General features: G+C 39.2%; 1 protein-coding gene across 2 annotated transcripts in view; it reads right to left on the bottom strand.

The window, feature by feature from the left end:
- Positions 1-9,947, bottom strand: part of BCL2L13 (BCL2 like 13) — a 313,718-nt gene extending 303,771 nt beyond the window's left edge. For both annotated transcript variants that reach the window (XM_053718878.1, XM_053718879.1), the window contains exon 1: positions 9,846-9,947. The gene's annotated coding sequence lies outside the window, so the exon portion shown is untranslated. The remainder of the gene's footprint in view (positions 1-9,845) is intronic.
- Between the last annotated feature and the right edge of the window lie 9,780 nt (positions 9,948-19,727).

Raw genomic sequence — 19,727 nt, 5'->3', positions numbered from 1 at the left:
ACCAGAATATGCCTTTAAAGGGACATTGAATGCTTTTTTTAACTATGTGTAGCAAAAAAAATTTTTTTGCAATATAAATGCATTATTTATTTTGTCCCCTTTTCTGTAATGTAACTAGATTTTCTCTAGTCTATAAAGTAATGGGTGACACCATGTTGAAACTTTTGGTTTGCCTTTATCTAATCTATTCTGCTGAAGACAATTAGGGACAAATGTAAAACAGGCAATAAGAGAGAATATAAAAACAATAGCTGTTTGAAAACTTTGCCTACACTTATTGCCGGTGTTCTAAAATAAGTTGTCTAACGCGTAGGAATGTGACTACTACGTCACTTCCGGTGACGTAAATCAGCTGCTTGAGGTTTATGGCGCTCACTGCGCATGCGCTAGAGGCCCAACTTCCTTAAAACAGCTGATGACAGACAGATGACATCAGCATTCAGCTATGAAGTGTCACTATCAGATGCTCGGTGTTCTAAAGGAATGCATTGATGATGATCTCAAGAAGGCCTACAGGAAGCTGGCCCTGAGGTGGCACCCGGGTAAGAGGAAGCTGGGTAGACACTATTGTCGCATTAACCCCTTGGCTGTCCGCTCACCCTGAATTAAGTAACAATAAATTAGCAAATCGCAACCTCACAACTATCACTGACGTGGAGGCAATAAACAACAGCCTCATGCTTACCCAAGCCTTACATCTACCTCAGTCATAAGAACAGAATAGATTGCAACCTCACATCTTGTCCACTTTTAGAGAGGCAGTAGAAAACAGTGTCTACCCAGCTTCCTCTTACCCGGGTGTCACCTCAAGGCCAGCTTCCTGTAGGCCTTCTTGAGATCATCATTAATGCATTCCCTGAGAACACCGAGCATCTCATAGTGACACTTCATAGCTGAAACTCGAACCATGTTTCCCACGCCGTCTTTTTAAAATAAGTTGTCTACCAATGAGCTAATGCAATATCTGTTCTCTGTATCTGTGTCTGTGTCTTAAACAGCTATTGTAGGAGGTTGGGCCTCTAGCGCATGCACAGTGAGCGCCACCAACCTCCAGCAGCTGATTTTATATCACCAGAAGTGACGTAGGTTGCGCATTCCTATGGTAGACAACTTATTTTAGGACACCTGGTTTAGATCTGTCAAAAATGTGTTCCAAGGAAGATGAGACAGATTAAAAAAAATAAAAAAAGGAAACCTGTTTCAACATGGTGGATCCCATGACTTTACAGAAACAAAAATACTTCATAGAAAGTAAACCTTCAAAATGATATCTTCAATATTTAAACAACTAAGATTTAAAGGGACAATCTACTCCACAATTTTTATTCTTTAAAAAGATAGGTAATCCCTTTATTACCCTTTCCCAACTTTGCATAACCAACAGTTATATTAAAGGGACATAAAACAAGTTGGAATAGAGACAAAATCTAATATGTACTTTAATTACTTTACCTGCATATTTATACTGCAGTACCTCGCCATTAACCCTTTCATTTAAGTTTCAGAATTGTAAAGGTCTAACTCCCCCCACACATTTCCTTCTATGGCTGTATCTATATGGTTGCTTTGGTAGAATGCAAACGTGCATAGTGATTATATGCTGGAGCATGCCTAGAAGCTGTGAACTCAGTTGAAATGCAATGTCTGTGTCTAAACACTGATAAGGGGGGTGGAGCAGTGCTCCAGACAGCATGGCTAAGTAAGTATTTTTACTTATTTATGAAAATTATTTTAAAATACTTGCCAGAAATCTTTAAAAAAAAAATGTATGCAAACTATTGTTACTTAATTAGCCCTTTTAGGATATGCACAGATCTCAACCTGTTTTATGTCACTTTAATACACTTTTTACCTCTGTGATTACCTTGCATCTATGCATCTTCTGACAGCCCCCTGATCACATGACTTTATTATCTATTGACTTGCATTTAGTGCTGTGTTGTGCTAAATCTTAAATAACTCCCCGGGCATGAAAACATTGTTATCTATATGGCCCGCATGAACTAGCAGTCTCCTGTTGTGAAAAGCAACTAGCAATGTTGGTTGTTCAAAGCTAGGGAATGGGTAGTAAAGGCATTATCTATATGTTTAAACAATAACAACTTTAGTGTAGACTGTCCCATTAATATACTTGTTACCTATGTGCCTACCTTGTATCTAAACCTCTGCAGAATGCCCCCTTATGTCAGTTCTTTTGACAGACTTGCATTTTAGCCAATCAGTGCTGACTCCTAGGTTACTCCACATGCTAGAGCACAATGTTATCTATAAGGCACACCTGAACTAACACCCTCTAGTTGTGGAAAGCTCTGAAATGCATTCAGATAATAGGCGGCCTTCAAGGACTTAGAAATTAGCATAAAAGGACAAAGCAAATGTGATGATAAAAGTAAATTGGAAAGTTGTTTAAAATGACATGCCCTATCTGAATAATAAAAGCTTCAATTTGACTAGACTATCCCTTAAAAAAAAAAATACATTTAGCTACTGTTCTCAGCATAATCTTTCCTTTGAATACATCAGCATATCTAGAATTTACTGTTTCACACCCTCACTGTATAAAGACTCATGAACAGCTCTTCTTCCAGTGGGAGTGTGAATGTGAGAACTAATATTTCTTAGACACACAGCACTACAAGTGCAGAGAGCAATCCCTCAGAGGACGTGACCTTCAATAAAGTCTGCAACTCAGTCTCAGTTTTAATTAGGGCCTGAAACATTTATAGCCCATTCGCATGACATGTGAAAGGAGACTTACGTAAAGATATACAGTAGTCCCAAGGACATTAATGATTCTCTACACCTTGTCTGCAGGTGGTGAGCCTGTTATCTTACAAGAGTGGAAGTAGATGGACAAAAAGGTAGAAACTCAGCGCCCCAAATACTATTTCTGGTTATAAGATATTTTTATAAAATAAAATGGATCCTCAAATATGGCTCTTGCAATGAGAGCACACGTATACATATTTTCTAGGGCTATTACTTTTAGGTACATCAGAGATGTACTCTGCAAGCACAGTTTGTATTTTTGCATTTGTTTATAAGTGCAACATTAAAAACTAGTCATTATCAGGCTTTCATGATTAAAATAAAGCATGAGATTTTAAAATACTTCCATTGCTAAATTGTGCAGTCTTTTTATATACACAGTTTGCAGCACTAGCCCTTACTGAGCATGTGCAGGAGTTCCTCATGTATACCATACGAGTCTGCGAGTTGCTGATCACGGTCACATGATACAGGGAAATGAAAGGAAATTATGAAACTTAAAGTGATGGTAAATCCAAGTGTTAAACGTTTGGATTTACCATCACTTTAAGAAGATAAGAAATATACTGTACTGCTCATTTGAAATTCAGTGCGTTTGCATTATCTATTATACAATTGCTGATTATGTCATTCTACTGTATTTAATGGGGTAGCTGTCGGTTTAAGGTGATGTGCACCCAGATTATTCTGAAAGTGATGCCCAGTTCATGGGGCGTGTTCCCAGTCCAGTCTGTAAATACAGCCAATTACCAGTTTGATTTATTTTTAATGGAGGCTACATTAAAGGGACATGAATTTTGTTTTTAACAAGTGTGTAATTTACTTTTGTTAACAAATTTGGTTCATTCCCTTGTTATACTTCGTTTAAGAAGCAGCAATGTGCTACTGGAAGTTAGCTGAATACATTGGGTGAGCAATGACAAGAGGCATAAATGTGCAGCAACCAATCAGCAGTTAGCTCCCGGTAGTGCACTGCTGCTAGTGCAAAGCAAATTAGATAATAGAAGGGAATTGGAAAGTTGTTTAACATTGTATGTTATGTCTGAATCATGAAAGAAAAGCCAGAGCACACTTAAAAGGTACAAACTGCAGTCAGTGTTGCAGGCTAATGTTCGGACTGATTTAGCAGGGCACCTAGCCTTATATATTTGCCAAAAGCATAACTAAATTGTCCATTTTATGTTTTACGCATTTGCTAACTTATCTCGCTGGGTATAGCCCAAGCTGGAAACACTCCCACTGAAATGGTAACTACCAGGAAAATGGAACCAAATGCAATACAGACACTTTAGAAATAGTTTAACCCCTTAACGTCCAACGACATACAGGGTACGTCCTACAAAAACTGGTCATTAACGACCAAGGACGTACCCTGTACGTCGTCGGTGCTTTCAAGTGGTGGAAGCGATCCTGATCGCTTCAAGACGCTTTCATATTATTGCAGTGATGCCTCGATATTGAGGAATCCTGCAATAACATTTTTAAGCAATTCGATGCAGAGAAAGCCACTCTGTGGCCCTCTCTGCATCGGACATCGATGGCCACGATCGTTGGTGGGTGGAAGCTGTTGCAGGGAGGCGGGTGGGCAGTGATCGATAGGGGAAGTACATAGGAGGGGGGCGGGATGACATGCGGGGGCGTGCACAGGAGCACTACACTATGGCACAATTTGATTTTCATTTGGATAAGGTGGGAAGAGAGGAGGGTGTGGATTTTTATCTAAGGGATCTGGGAGGGTGTAAGGGGTTGGTTATTGAGGTGGGGCAGCTACCCTACAGAAAACTAAAAACATTTTATGGCAAACTGGGTACTGGCAGATAGCTGGGGGAGGGTTAGAGAGCTGTTTGGAGGGGGGGGGGGGGGACCCTACACAGCAGAATATGTTTTTTTAAATACCTTTTATTTTAGTTCTGGCACTTTCTGTCACTACTTAAGATGGCAGGGACAATTGTGGGGTGCGGGAGAAAAGAGCTGTTTGGGAGGGATGTGTCAGGTGGGAGGCTGATCTCTACACTAAAGCTAAAATTAACCCTTTCACTGCTGGGCATAATACACGTGTGGTGCGCAGTGGCATTTAGCAGCCTTCTAAATTACCAAAGAGCAACGCCAAACCCATATAAGGCTGCTATTTCTGAACAAAGGGGATCCCAGAGAAACATTTACAACCATTTGTGCCATAATTGCACAAGCTGTTTGTAAATCATTTCAGTGAGAAACCTAAGGTTTGTGAAAAAGAGTGAACAATTTTTTTTATTTGATCGCATTTGGTGGTGAAATGGTGGCATGAAATATACCAAAATGGGCCTAGATCAATACTTTGGGATGTCTTCTAATATATATATATACACACACACACACATACGTCAAGGGATATTCAGGGATTCCTGACAGATATCAGTGTTACAATGTAACTATCGCTAATTTTGAAAAAGAGTGGTTTGGAAATAGCAAAGTGCTACTCGTATTTATTGCCCTATAGCTTGCAGAAAAAGCAAAGAAGATGTAAACATGGGGTATTTCTAAACTCAGGACAGAATTTAGAAACTATTTAGCATGGTTGTTTTTTGGTGGTTGTAGATGTGTAACAGATTTTGGGGGTTAAAGTTAGAAAAAGTGTGTTTTTTTCCCATTTTTTCATCATATTTTATAAAAAAAAATTATAGTCAATTATATATGATATGATGAAAATAATGGTATCTTTAGAAAGTCCATTTAATGGCGAGAAAAACGGTATATAATATGTGTGGGTACAGTAAATGAGTAAGAGAAAAATTACAGCTAAACACAAAAACCGCAGAAATGTAAAAATAGCCTTGGTCCCAAACGGTCAGAAAATGGAAAAGTACTATGGGGTTAAAGGCCCATTCTAGTAAAGTCATGCTCTTATTCCAGGCTCGACAAACCGAGGGAGCCACTGGCTCCTGGAATTTTACCCCTGGCTCCTAACTATATACAAATTCCAGTTTCTGGCTCCTAAAAGTAAGTCTGGCTCCTAATTATTCTTACAGGCTGCTAAATTTTAATCAGCTTTGTCGACCCCTGTTCTTATTGGTTAGTTGTGTGACTACTGCTGCTGATTGGATTCATTGGTAATGTCCAATGGAAACTAGCAGTTCTCTGTGGCTTGCAACCCATACTTTAAAGGAATACTTTTAAAATTGCATGCTCTGTCTGAATCATGAAAGTTTAATTTTGACTAAACTTTCTAATTTACTCCTCTTATTTTTTTGTTCTCTTGGTATCTTTATTTGAAAAGAATGGAATATAAGCTTAGAAGCCAGAACAATTTAATATTAAAGGGACATGAAACCTAAGTTTTTTCTTTCATTATTTAGGTAGAACCCAAAATTTTAAACAACTTTCCAGTTTACTTCTATTATCAAAGTTAGCAGCCACCAATCAGCAGCTAGAAGCTAGGTTTGTTTCTGCTCCTGAGCTTTCCTAGATGAACCTTTCAGCAAAGGAGAACCAGAGAAGGAAGCAAATTAAATAATAGAAGTAAATTGGAAAGTTGTTTAAAAATGTGTGTTCAGTCTAAATCATGAATGTTTAATTATGACTTTACAAAGGGTACCAAGAGAATAAAGCATATTATATAATAGAAGTACATTTGCCAATGACAACAGACTAAGTATGTGCAAATGTTCGTCTTCAGCATTGGATTTCTAAATGAACGCAGAATATGGCCGCAGGTAGCAGCATTCCGCACCGGATTTGAGTAATAGCGCAACACACAAAGATCTAGATTTGCCCAGTTCTTTGTTGCACTATTACAAATAAATCTGGCGGCAAAAAATGACATTTGTGTAGAAAACAAATGCTGAATATGAACATTTGCAAAAATATGTGTAACCAACAAATCACTAGCTCCCAGTATTGTAGGATGTGTACATATTCTATATTCAACAAAGGATACCAATACAACAAAGTACATTTGAAAATAGAAGGGAATTTAAAAATATCTTAATATTAACACACTGATTTATGCAAGTTTAATTTTGACTTTCCTATTCCTTTAAATGATGGTAAATTCCCAAGTAGTACTCTTTACCGTCCAATGTAAAATTAAAAAATAAATAGCTTTAATTCATGAAAACGTTAGATTTGCAATCTTCAGTATTTGAGTTAAAACAGCTCCTTTTGTATCGCACGCTGCGGCACTTAGACTTTTTTTTCCTTTATGACGTTTTTTTTTACCTTCGCCAATCAGATTTCTGGCATTTTGGCATGTATCACTCAGAGAAAAATTAAATAAAAATCTTCTGAGCATGGGTTAGCAACGTAATGCTGCTTCTTAGCGTACAGGCAACGCACGCGCATGATCAATATTGAAGACATGGATGCCCGATCTCTACATCGCACTGCTAGAGTAATGAAGTAGAAGGGGCGGAGCGTATCTATGCCAGAGTCTAATATAAATTAAGTAGATATCTAAATAACGTGATATATTTTTTTTTAAAAAAACAGTGACTACAGCTTCCCCAATGCTTTATGTCAAACTTATTAATATTTGCAAAAATTTACCATCACTGTAAGGGGTTGACAATTATGAGATTGTTGATTGCACTTTAACAGGGTGTGTGTTTTACTGGTAACCACGGGTTAAAAAGCAAATAAGTATATAGAAATTTCCACTAGTCCTGGACTAGTAAGACATTAGGATTTTCCCCCCTAATATTAAGCGTACTAGTAACGTTTCCTCACCTGTCAAGTACTATAGTGGAATTTGTTTCCAGTGCTGGAAATTATATATACATACAAATCTTGAAAACTGTCAGTTTACCATACAGGTAAGTAAAAAAAAAAAAAAGTTAGTAGTCAAGAGAGAAAGTTACTAGCCCAATTAATTATTAAAACAAACACCTAATTTCTTATCCAGTATTTACCATGAAAACATAGCTGCTATATTTTGGTTTGGCTCATAGATTTGCAGATTTTGAAAAATGCAAACAGCCTTGTACACCACATAGGAAATACATTCCAGACTATATGATGGTGTTTGTCAGATATAAAATGAACATTAAAAAGGAACATGAAACCCAAATTTTGTCTTTCATGATTTGGATAGAGCATGTGATTTTTAACAACTTTCCAATTTACTTCTATTATCTAATTGGTTTTGTTCTCTTGGTATCATTTGTTGTAAAAGATACATAGTTAGGCCACGGAGCTGCTGATTGGTGGCTGCACATATATGACATATTATTGGCTCACCCAAAGTGTTAACTAGCTCCCAGTACTGTATTGCTACTTCAACAAAGGATATCAAGAAAATAAAGCATATTAGATAATACAAGTAAATTGGAAAGCTGTTTAAAATTGCATGCTTTATCTGAATCATGAAAGATTTTTTGGGGTTTCATGTCCCTTTAAAAGATCCTTAGCATCATGGTTCACTGACCATAAAAATCTCAAAACTTTCTTGCATCATCAATAATGGTTTCTAATTCTGCATATCTGCAATGGCTAAAAATACACAGGAGTGACCGCAATGTGCTTGAAAGAGGAAAATCAATACATTCTATTGCCATCTATAAGTGTTATAATATTCCCTAACCAGCAATTCTATCACCAGTGTATTATCTTAGGTTAGAAGACAATGGGAGTAACAATATAACCAGATTTGCACTATAATAAAACTTGTGTAACCTTATATTGCTCCATTAACAAACATACAAGAATCAGCTGAGTAAATTAAAATAACTAGTTCACTCTGTCTTATTAGGAAATCAAACATATGACTGACACCATATTAGTAGGAATGTTATGTCCATATTATGCTGATTCATTCACTATCATTTAAACTGAAGCTCTGAGCGTATGGTAACTCAGTACAAACATAGCACTCAGACAGGTTTGCAAGGATCCAAGCGTAGCATGTTAAAATCATACCAGATGCTAAATGCATCTTGTCTGGGTGAATAAAAAAAAATGTGCTTACTAATTAATACACGTGACCAATTTGAATTCAATGTTTATATATTAATATAAAAGGAAGTAAATATGACTTGGTCAAAGGTGAGTGTGAACAAACAGATCTTGGTAAATATATCTAAACTAAACAGGATTATGTTGAAACACAATGTGCCCTCAGAAAAATAAATAAAATTGCATACACATGTATCATTTTAATGTACCGTGAATCAAGAAACTTGGTAACCATTAAAAATAAAATTGTAATCCATTAGTTTAAACTATGTGATTGTGTATGTCCATGTGATAAACATATTCTTCATGATGAATTCTGAAATTGAACAATTGTGAATGTTTGTCTTGTAAAAAAATATATATAAATTTATAGGATGGTCATATTTTCATTTATTATAGTTGTTAGCTAAACTTATGTGACTCAGACATAAGTCATCACACTGCAAGCTCTTGCTTCCAAAGTATCTGACAATGGGTCAAGCATGTGCGCTACAAGGGTATAAATAAAACGTCTTGGAAAGTGATGACAGATCATGTATTTAATCATTAGAAAGTGGATAGGTTGCTTCTGTAAAGAAATTATGGTTTTATTATATTTTTTTTTAAGGTTATATAAATCTAGTAATTCCATTACAACTGGAACACATTATTGAATGTAAATCCAAGTTGAGATAGATAATTAAAAAAAAAAGAAGCTTTTAAACCTAATATGTTGGGTACTGACAGGAGTATCTAGGAGGTTATATAGTGAAAAAGACATACTGAGAAAAAATAGGCAATTTATACACGAAAAACTTCAGCAGAACACTCGTTATTTAAATTATTTTATTAAATAGAGTTTCAATTAAATAAAAAAAATGGCCTCATATCTGGGTACATATTTTTAAAATGAATATGACTTATTTCAAGGTGAAGTGCAAACAAGGCATAATTACAAAGTTTTTCCACTTTAATGGATATGCACCAATCAGTGGAAGCTGATATTTGTCACAGTGTAAACGAGCTGTCAATAAACACATGGTTAAAGCTTCACACAAGCAGGGTACTGAGGTACAGTGTCTGTCACCTTCCCCATACACTAAGGGGTAATAAGTTGGGACACAGACCGCTACACCAGGAACGCACAACGCGGCTCCCCGCCCACTCACCTGCGGCCACTGCTGGGGCTGAGATCCTCCTTGTCTCCCGGCCCCGCTCTACACAGGAGCCGCAGCCATGATGGAGGGCGGAGCAGACCGCGGCGACATGCACGTAACGTCAGCACGCACATTGTTTAACCACGCCTACAATCGTGAGAATGCGGAACGCTATGTTGAGGCAACCTATCAGAGCACTGAACACGTAAGGAGGGCGTAGCAAAGATTAATGCCATTAGGAATGGGAGGGCGGTTTTCAGAACTGACAACAAATGTGACAGACGTGGGGCGGGGACTCTAGGCAGTGGGTGGGGCTTAGTGACATGGAGTATACGAACGAAGAGGTCTGGCCTATTAAAGAGACAAGGTGTCCTCTGCTGACCGGTGTCACCTTTAGCTGTCACTCAAAGAGTCAGTTGTTTCTCAATTTGTTAAGAGTTTATAAAATACATAATTCAGATTTATTCATGTACGGTAGCGTTATGATATGAAATATTTATTTAAAAGCCATATCTCATTATTTTCCTACAATAATTGGGTGGGGGTTCACATGAGGGCTACCAACAATGCTGCAATGTTTGTGTCTCCAGGAACAAAAAGGGGAGTCATATTTTGGGGTGTAAAGTCCCTGTTTTCCCCATAGACTTTCCACAGCCAGCCAGCTCTGCTCACCTACATGGATACATTGTATCAAACCCTCAGCCTACAGGTTTTTATACATTTGTAACTGTTTACTGTACACAGACACTTACAGCAGCCCTCTCAGTACCAACTGTACAAACTGCTGAGGAAATAATGTTCACACAGCCTTAAAGGGCAGGATAGCACCTGGTCACACAGTCTTAAAGGGACAGACAAAAAAACACACAGCCTTGAAAGGGTCAACTAGCACCACACACACACAGTCTTAAAGGAACAGATCGCAGTAATATTCATGCAGCACAACCTTAAAGGGCAGCTCAACACCTGTGCAAAGAGCCTTAAAGGGACAGATCAACGTAATGTGCACAGAGTGCAACCTTAAAGGGCAGCTCGACACCTGCGTACAGAGCCTTAAAGTGACAGATCACCGTAATGTGCACGCAGCGCAACCTCAAAGGGCAGCTCAACACCTGCGTACAGAGCCTTAAAGGGACAGATCACCGTAATGTGGAAGCAGCTCAACCTTAAAGGGCAGCTCGACACCTGCGCACAGAGCCTTAAAGGGACAGATCACCATACGGTGCACGCAGCGCAACCTTAAAGGGCAGCTCGACACCTGCGCACAGAGCCTTAAAGGGACAGATCACCATACGGTGCACGCAGCGCAACCTTAAAGGGCAGCTCGACACCTGAGCACAGAGCCTTAAAGGGACAGATCACCGTAATGTGGACGTAGCGCAACCTTAAAGGGCAGCTTGACACCTGCGCACACAGCCTTAAAGGGACAGATCACCGTAATGTGCACGCAGCGCAACCTTAAAGGGCAGCTCGACACCTGCGCACAGAGCCTTAAAGGGACAGATCATCGTAATGTTCACGCAGCGCAACCATAATGGGCAGCTCGGCACCTGCGCACACAGTCTTTAAGGGACAGGCACACACAACCTTTAGTGGTTAAACACACACAGTTTTAAAGGGAGCGATAGTATGCATCCACACGCAAAGCACACCGCCTTAAAGGGACAATCTGTCTTAAAGGGACAGGGGCACATGCACACAAACCGCACTCACAGCCTTTAAAAGAACAACTTGCGCCATGCACACAGCGTTAAAGGAACAGCTCACACCATGCAAAGTCTTTAAGGGACAGGCACACCTAGCGCAACCTTAAAGGGCCACTAAACCCAAAATCTTTCTTTCATGATTCAGATAGAGAATAGAAATTTAAACAACATTACAATTTACTTCTATTATTTATTTTGCTTCATTTTTTAGATATCCTTATTTGAAGAAAAAGCAATGCACATGGGTGAGCCAATCACATGAGGCTTCTATGTGTAGCAACCAATCAGCAGCTACTGAGCATATCTAGATATGCTTTTCAGCAAAGAATATCAAGAGAATAAAACAAATAAGATAATAGAAGTAAATTAGAAAGATGTTTAAAATTGCATTCTCTTTCTAAATCATGAAAGAAAAAATGTGGGTTTCATGTCCCTTTAAAGGGCAGCTCGGCACCTGCTCACAGTCTTTAAAGAGGCAGGCACACACAACCTTTAAGTGAGTTTACACGCACAGTTTTAAAGGGAGCGATAGTATGCATCCCCAAGTGATGCACGCAGCCTTAAAGGGACGCTCTCTCTTAACGGGACAGTGGCACGTGCACGCACACAAACACACAGAGCACTCTCAGCCTTTAAAAGGACAACTTGCACCACATGCATACAGCCTAAAGGAGACAGATCACCGTAATGTTCACGCAGCGCAACCTTAAAGGGCAGCTCGGCCCCTGCGTACACAGTCTTTAAGGTACAGGAACACACAACCTTTTGTGGTTAAACGCACACAGTTTTAAAGGGAGCGATAGTATGCATCCAAACGCAAAGCACACCGCCTTAAAGGGACGTTCTGTCTTAAAGGGGCAGGGGCACAGTCTTTAAAAGGACAACTTGCACCATAACCACACAGTGTTAAAGGAACAGCTCACACCATGCACACCTAGCGCAGCCTTAAAGGGCAGCTCACCGCCTGCTCACACAGTCTTAAAGGGGCAGGCACACACAACCTTTAGTGGGTAAAGTCACACCACACGCACACAGTCTAAAAGGGAGCGATAACAGTATACATCCGCACGCAATGCACACAGCCTTAAAGGAACATCTCACACCATGCACAGTCTTTAAGGGGCAGGCACACAGGCTTTTAAGCACACCCAAATGCACAGAGCCTAAAAGGGGCACCCAGTATTAAAGTGACAGACACAAACGCAGACTTTAAAGGGGGAGCTCACACCAAACACACACAGTTTTAATGACACAGGTGCACAAACACAGCACACACAGCCTTTACAGCACATTACGCTTGCACAGTCTTAAAGGCACACCCACATGTAGTCTTACAGGAACAGATCACATCATGCACAAACACATACTTGACACTTAGCACACACAGCCGTGACGTTAAGGGACATCTCACACTATACTGCACACTGTCTTAATGGTACTTTTCAAGTTGGAGGGCAGGGTATTTGAATTTCAGCGCTACATTAAAAAGTAAGTTATAGAGTTAAACTCCTTCTAAAATATCTATAACCTTTCAGATTTGTTTAGACAAAGGAAAAAGGTTACTTTCCCTTTAAGGACTGTGTGCATTGTGTGAGGGTGTCCGTGCCTTTAAGACTGTGCAAGCTTAATGTGATCTGTGCTGTTAAGGCTGTGTGTGCTATGTTTGTGCACCTGTACCATTAAAACTGTGTGTGTGTGTGTGGTGTGAGCTCCTCCTTTAAAGTCTGCGTTTGTGTCTGTCACTTTAATACTGGGTGCCCCTTTAAGGCTGTGTGCATTTGGGTGTGCTTAAAAGCCTGTGTGCCTGCCCCTTAAAGACTGTGCATGGTGTGAGATGTTCCTTTAAGGCTGTGTGCATTGCGTGTGGATAAATACTGTGTGGTTATGGTGCAAGTTGTCCTTTTTAAAGGCTGTGCACGTGCCCCTGTCCCTTTAAGGCAGAGTGTCCCTTTAAGGCGCTGTGCTTTGCATGTGGATGCATACTATCGCTCTCTTTAAAACTGTGTGTGTTTAACCACTAAATGTTGTGTGTGCCTGTACCTTAAAGACTGTGTGCGCAGGTGCCGAGCTGCCCTTTAAGGTTGCGCTGCGTGAATATTACGGTGATCTGTCCCTTTTAGGCTGTATGCGTGTGGTGCAAGTTATCATTTTAAAGGCTGAGAGTGCTCTGTGTGTTTGTGTGCGTGCAAGTGCCACTGTCCCGCTAAGACAGAGCATCCCTTTAAGGCTGCGTGCATCACATGGGGATGCATACTATCGCTCCCTTTAAAACTGTGCGTGTAAACTCACAAAAAGGTTGTGTGTGTACGTGTCTGCCCCTTTAAGACTGTGAGCTGATGCCGAGCTGCCCTTTAAGGTTGCGCTGCGTGCACATTACGGTGATCTGTCCCTTTAAGGCTGTGTGCGCAGGTGTTGAGCTGCCCTTTAAGGTTGCGCTGCGTGCATATTACGGTGATCTGTCCCTTTAAGGCTCTGTGCGCAGGTGTCGAGCTGCCCTTTTAGGTTGCGCTGCGTGCACATTACAGTGATCTGTCCCTTTAAGGCTCTGTGCGCAGGTGTCCAGCTGCCCTTTAAGATTGCGCTGCGTCCACATTACGGTGATCTGTCCCTTTAAGGCTCTGTGCGCAGGTGTCGAGCTGCCCTTTTAGGTTGCGCTGCGTGCACATTACGGTGATCTGTCCCTTTAAGGCTCTGTGCGCAGGTGTCGAGCTGCCCTTTAAGGTTGCTCTGCGTCCACATTACGGTGATCTGTCCCTTTAAGGCTCTGTGCGCAGGTGTCAAGCTGCCCTTTAAGGTTGTGCTGCGTGCACCTTATGGTGATCTGTCCCTGTAAGGCTCTGTGCACAGGTGTCGAGCTGCCCTTTAAGGTTACACTGTGTGTACATTACGTTGATCTGTCCCTTTAAGGCTTTTTGCGCAGGTGTCGAGCTGCCCTTTAAGGTTGCGCTGCATGAACATTACTACGATCTGTCCCTTTAAGACTGTGTGCGTGTGGTGCTAGTTGACCCTTTCAAGGCTGTGTGTTTTTTGTATGTCCCTTTAAGACTGTGTGACCAGGTGCTATCCTGCCCTTTAAGGCTGTGTGAACATTATTTCCTCAGCAGTTTGTACAGTTGTTACCTAGAGCAGCGGTCGCCAACCAGTGGTCCATGGACCACTGGTGGTCCACGAGAAGATGTTGGTGGTCCTTGACACCATCAAGCAGGAATTAATCTCCTCTCATGGTGTCAACCCTGTCGTGCCGCAAATCCCTACAGTGCTTGGCTGGGAGTTGCGTAGTACTGTGCAACTTGCATAGCTAGATTGTATTTTTAACTCCTCCCACCAGGCGCGCTGCTCAGAGGAAGATGATTCCATTCTAAAGCCAGCAGAGGTTAGTATAGTCTTGGTTTGTAATAGTGGAATTAAAGTATATAAAAAAAGAAAATCTTAGAAAAATGTTTTCTCATATTTCATTTATTTTCTTCCCTTTACCTGTCTCTTTGTAGTAATTCCTTCAGATGGACTTACATCACTGTTTGTCTTCCTCCCCTCCATCTTCTTTTTTTTTAATTAAATATTAATTATTTTTAATTCTAATAATTTTCCAGCGCACAGTAATTCCACCTGAATTCCAGTAATTGTCATCCAGCAGATCAGCCATATCCCACCAGTATTATAGAAATTGACAGTAACATCAGTCGTTGTTAGCCCACATCCATATTGAGAGCTTTCTGATATAAACTTAATTTATGACTCCAATGTCTGTCCATGATCATAAGTAGTTTGGAATAATTCCTAATTGGGGAGGTGACTTAGAAGTCTTGTGGTCCTTTTAAACATAATTATTTTTTTTCCTCACTTTCTGCCTCTCTGTTTCCAGATGGTTATACTAGTTATGTACAGTTTGGTGTGTGTGTATATATATATATATATATATATATATATATATATATATATATATATATATATATATATATATATATATATATATATATATACACACACACACATATACATATACAGGCTTGTACCTTTTAAAAAAATCATGTTAGTGGTCCATGGGATTCAAAATTGTGAGTTTAGTGGTCCCTGAGGTCCGAAAGGTTGGTGACCCCTGACCTAGAGGACTGCTTTAAGTGTCTGTGTACAGTAAACCGTTACAAATGTATAAAAACCTGTAGGCTGAGGGTTTGATACAATGTATCCATGTAGGTGAGCAGAGCTGGCTGTGTAAAGTCTATGGGGAAAACAGGGACTTTACACCCCAAAATATGGCTCCCCTTTTTGTTCATGGAGACACAAACATTGCAGCATTGTTGGTAGCCCTCATGTGAACCCTCACATCAATTATTGTAGGAAAATAATGAGATATGGCTGAGAAAATAATTTAGAACGCTAAACTCAGATTTTACCGAAATTATAGTCGCACTATAGATTTTGCTTTTGAATTATTATAAATTGGCAGTTTTTTGTAAATAAAAAAAATATTCAGCATATTTAACTGCACATCATAAAATTCTGCAGAATGTGTAACGTCTATAATATAGGCGATTCATTCTTATTTAAACTGACACTTGTTAATCAACAGGTTAGTCACGTCTATTCTTGAAATCCTTTTTAGTGCAGCATTTACATATTTTTCCTGCACAAATTAGGTAAATCTGTTTAAATTGATGGTAAACTTTACATGTTTTAAAATCAGGTCCAGAATCTAAGTGATATGTTAGAGGAACTTTAATTGATCACTTCTAATGAAGATGCCCTGTAACTTACTTTTTAATCTTGCCGTGTCATTCTAATACCGCACACTCTGGCCACCCACTTCAAAACACTTTTTATGTGAGCTAACAGTTTGAACTGTTCTCCAATCGGTGCTCTAGCCGTACAGCATTTTTGCAGTTAGAGCACCGATTGGATAACAGTTGAAAAAAATGATGATCTTTGAAGTGGGCAGCTTAAGTGCGGTTTATTAGAATGGCATCTTCATTACAAGTGTTTAAATAAAGTGACAGTCTACACAAGAATTGTTATTGTTTAAAAATACAGGTGGCCCTCGTTTTACAACGGTTCAATTTACACCGTTTCAGAATAACAACCTTTTTTTCCCAGTCATGTAACTGCTATTGAAAAGCATTGAGAAGCAGTGCATTTATTAAAATAGCCAGTAGGTGGAGCTGTCCGCTTGTGTTGCAGCAAAGCCAAGCAAGCTGAAATTAATCAGTTTAACCAGACCTGAGCTATTGAGCAGATTTCAAAGGAACAATATCTTCCTGTCTATAAATCAGTCCAGATTGGAATGCATAGAAAGAACTGTTTGCAGAATAATGCAAGTGAAGTCTGTGTTGTGTGATTATTTTATTAGGTTTATAATGCTGTTTAGTATTTAAAGTCTTCATTTCAAAGCTTTAAAAATAATGTATTAGGTGTTACTTATGCCAATTTTGAGAGGAGCCTGGAACCTATCTCCCTCACTTCCCATTGACTTATATTATAAACTGGGTTTCAATTTACAACGGTTTCGATTTACAACCATTCCTTCTGGAACCTAACCCCGGCGTAAACTCGGGGCTACCTGTATAGATAATCCCTTTATTACCTATTCCCCAGTTTTGCACAACCAAGACAGTTATAATAATACACATTTTACCTCTGTAATTACCTTGTATCTAAGTCTCTCTAGACTGCCCCCTTATTTCAGTTCTTTTGACAGACTTGCATTTTAGCCAATCAGTGCTGACTCCTAGGTAACTCCACAGTCGTGAGCACAATGTTATCTATATGGCACACATGAACTAAAGCCCCCTAGTTGTGAAAAAAAAATGTAAAAATGCATTCAGATAAGAGGCGACCTTCAAAGGCTAAGAAATTAACATATGAGCCTACCTAGGTTTAGCTTTCAACTAAGAATACCTAGATAAAAAACACAATATTGATGATAAAAGTAAATTGGAAAGTTGTTTAAAATGACATGCCCTATCTGAATCATGAAACTTTATTTTTGACTAAACTGTCCCTTTAAAGTCCATCTAAAATATTGCTTAGGTTCCGGACCTGATTTTAAAACATGTAAAGTGTACCGTCACTTAAAATTTAATTTGGAACTAATACAGCATTATCAGTTATGCACTTTCAATTAAAGAGACAAGATGCTCCAAAAAAATTATGTTCCATTTAAAGAACCACTTAACACAGTAGAATAGCATAACCAGTAAATGCTTAAAGGTAAGGTAAAGTTAAGCAAACTCCTTTACGCCATCTTAAGCTTAATTGAAAATTAGCATAAGTTTAATTCATCATTTTTTTTAAATATTGAGAAATAACTAACGGCTAGATTACGAATTTTGTGTTAGGAGTAAAAAAGCAGCGTTATGGGTTATAACGCTGCTTTTTCACTACCGCTGCTATTACGAGTCTTGTACAGCAATTTGTGTAAAGTCTTTTTTCAATGGGACTTCCATAGCGCCGATATTACAAGCTTTTTCTGGGAGGCCAAAAAGTGAGCGGTACAGCCTATCCCGCAAGATTTGTAATGCAATCTAAAGTCAGTAGTTATGAGTTTTACACTACAAAGCTGTAGCATAAAACTCATAACTAAAGTGCTAAAAAGTTCACTAACACCCATAAACTACCTATTAACCCCTAAACCAAGGCCCTCCCGCATCGCAAACACTAAAATAAAATTATTAACCCCTAATCTGCTGCTCCCGACATCGCCGCCACTATAATAAACATATTAACCCCTAAACCGCCGCACTCCCGCATCGCAAACACTAGTTAAATATTATTAACCCCTAATCTGCTGTCCCTAACATCGCCGCCACCTACCTACATTTATTAACTCTTAATCTGCCGCCCCCAATGTTGCCGCCACTATACTAAATTTATTAACCCCTAAGCCTAAGTCTAACCCTAACACCCCCTAACTTAAATATAATTAAAATAAATCTAAATAAAACTTACTATCATTACCTAAATTATTCCAATTTAAAACTAAATACTTACCTATAAAATAAACCCTAAGCTAGCTACAATATAACTAAGAGTTAATTGTAGCTAGCTTAGGGTTTATTTTTATTTTACAGGCAAGTTTGTACTTATTTTAACTAGGTAGAATAGTTACCAAATAGTTATTAACTATATACTAACTACCTAGCTAAAATAAATACAAATTTACCTGTAAAATAAAACCTAACCTGAGTTACTATAACACCTAACCTTACACTACAAGTAAATAAATTACACTAAACACTAAATTACACAAAATAAAAAACAAATTATAAAATATTTAAACTAATTACACCTAATCTAATAGCCCTATCAAAATAAAAAAGCCACCACAAAATAAAAAAACCTAGCCTAAACTAAACTGCCAATAGCCCTTAAAAGGGCCTTTTGCGGGGCATTGCCCCAAAGAAAGCTCTTTTACCTGTACAAAAAAATTCAAACAACCCTCCAACAGTAAAATCCACCACCCACACAACCAAACCCCCCAAATAAAATTCTATCTGAATAAACCTAAGCTCCCCATTGCCCTGAAAATGGCATTTGTATGGGCATTGCCCTTAAAAGGGCATTTAGCTCTTTTTCTGCCCAAACCCTAATCTAAAAATAAAACCCACCCAATAAACCCTTAAAAAAACCTAACACTAACCCCGAAGATCCACTTACAGTTTTTGAAGACCCGACATCCATCCTCAATGAAGCGGCAGAAGTCTTCATCCAAGCGGGCAGAAGTCCTCAACAAAGCCGGGAGAAGTCTTCATCCAAGCGGAAAGAAGTGGTCCTCCAGACGGGCAGAAGTCTTCATCCAGACGGCATCTTCTATCTTCATCCATCCGGCGCGGAGCGGGTCCATCTTCAAGACATCCGGCACGGAGCATCCTCTTCTGTTGACGGCTCTTCTCAAATGAAGGTTCCTTTAAGTGACGTCATCCAAGATGACGTCCCTTGAATTCCGATTGGCTGATAGAATTCTATCAGCCAATCGGAATTAAAGGTGAAAAAATCCTATTGGCTGATGCAATCAGCCAATAGGATTGAGCTTCAATCCTATTGGCTGTTCCAATCACCCAATAGGATTGAGCTCGCATTCTAATGGCTGTTCCAATCAGCCAATAGAATGCAAGCTCAATCCCATTGGCTGATTGCATCAGCCAATAGGATTTTTTTCACCTTTAAATCCGATTGGCTGATAGAATTTTATCAG

Source organism: Bombina bombina, chromosome 6 (assembly GCF_027579735.1).
Source record: "Bombina bombina isolate aBomBom1 chromosome 6, aBomBom1.pri, whole genome shotgun sequence".
In the NCBI taxonomy this organism is placed as follows: domain Eukaryota; kingdom Metazoa; phylum Chordata; class Amphibia; order Anura; family Bombinatoridae; genus Bombina; species Bombina bombina.
The sequence above is the reverse complement of the archived record's forward strand: the minus strand, read 5'-3'. Positions and strand labels throughout refer to the sequence as shown.